Here is a 1,960-nt window from a genome sequence, read left to right as displayed (position 1 = left end):
GGGCGGTGGATATTTGTGGCGGTCAATGTGGATGAGTTCTTCTGTGTCATCACGTTCTATTAGTTCTACAGCTTCAGTTTCTGAACTTTCACGCTCAGTAACACATACAGCTGTTCCCTCACAACAGTGCAACAGTGAAAAGTGACCCCTTTCAAACAGTGTCGCGCTCCGAACGTTGTTTAAGCGACATGTTTAAGCGACGTTGTATTGCGGTATTTTAAAAATTCATATCATAACAAAAATAAACACCGGTATTCGGTATGAACCGGTATACCACCCAGCACTAATTGTAAGTATTCAATTTATAGTGTAAGTTGTCCAGATTTTCATTAATAAAACAGGCAAAAGACTTACACTTGGGCCGGTAAGCAAGCACTCGGTATAGCCTAGCACCATGGTATTGCAGGGCCAGGCACCACTCGCATTTTCTCCACATTGTTTTACTACACTTCTGATACTTATTTGGTTCTATGGAGGAGCATATGGCCTTGGCCTGTGATGCAAATGTGTGCTTTTAGTTGTCCGTGGAAAAAAGCGAAATCTCTTAATCTGTGTGCTTTCACTTCTGACATATGACTAACATCAAACATCTGACAACTGCCCTGCACTTGACCCTGTGTTTTTTAAGCTGGCTTTGTACAGTATGCGGAGCTGTATGATTGCTGGAGGGGGAGATGGGAGGGCGCTGCATGCACACCCTCGGCTAAATGATTGCAGATGCCTGGCTTGAGCTCAAAAGCTCCGCATTCCTCCCCTGTCGAAAATACATTAGACCAGCTCTGCTCTGGCCTATACTGTCTGGCAGCCTGCTTTGAAAAAAGAAAACCTCACTTATCTGTTATCAGCACATGAACACATAACAATCCCCATATCTTATCTCTGCCTGTTCACTAATGTCATATAGCTTAAGGGCAGGTTCTGTAGTGGTTGCAGGGCTACGACCAACAGAAGCCTTTGTACAGCACAAACGCCTGGCCAGTCAGCAAAGTGCATTGACCAGAGCGTGTTTGTAATTTCAAATATTTGAATTTCCATAGAACTGCATTTCACAAGAAGACACGGAATATGGCTCCCTGGCACCAGACCATCAAAGGTTGTTCTCATAGTGTGCATATGCATGTAAAACTGACCCATAAGAGCCGCGTTTAGATATGCTGGCTAACCACTCCTGGCTGTAGATATCCGACTATCAGCCTAAGCCCGCCAATACACAGTGGCTCAACCATCAGCGTTTGGCTTCTGTTGACAACCTGCTATTTAACACATCAAAACAACAAGAGCTGCTATCGAGCCCAGCCTCTCCAGGACGGGTTACTGTGTCGCCAAAGAATCATCTTTTGCTTTGGGCTTGCTGGTTTTAGTCACATGCAACAAGAGCTGCTATCGAGCCCAGCCTCTCCAGGACGGGTTACTGTGTCGCCCAAGAATGCTTATCATCTTTTGCTTTGGGCTTGCTGGTTTTAGTCACACAGCGTGTGCGGAGTCTGTGGACACTCCCTTTCTTCTTCTGAAGGCTCAGTGTAGCCATCGTGGAAAGGTCAAAGGAGAAGTTATAAACAAATACAGATGGGTTTATGCAAAAAGGAGGTTTCCATAGAAGCGATTTCATGGAAATGTGTACCTATGGAAATATCCACTTCAAACAATGCAAAAAAAACATTTTCTTAATCTGTGCTGTTGGTTTGTTTGCCAATGAAAAGAACCAAACGTCCTTAAAAAGATTTGATAAATGTCATTTGTAATTATGAATATTCATATTGATGGTTTATATAATATAGCATGAATACATAATTGATTTATTTTGAATTAAGTTTATTTTTCTTATCCCATTGGCACATATTTTTGTTTCTTGTAATAAACAAAAAAAGTTTATGCTAGAAATAAGAGAAAATCGAATTTGCCAGTGGGATAAGAAAAACAGATTTATTTCAAGATTCTTTGAAAACAAGTCACATTATCT

Source organism: Sinocyclocheilus rhinocerous, unplaced genomic scaffold (genome assembly GCF_001515625.1).
Source record: "Sinocyclocheilus rhinocerous isolate Xijiao unplaced genomic scaffold, SAMN03320098_v1.1 scaffold1256, whole genome shotgun sequence".
Classification (NCBI taxonomy): domain Eukaryota; kingdom Metazoa; phylum Chordata; class Actinopteri; order Cypriniformes; family Cyprinidae; genus Sinocyclocheilus; species Sinocyclocheilus rhinocerous.
Note: the sequence above shows the minus strand (reverse complement) of the source record.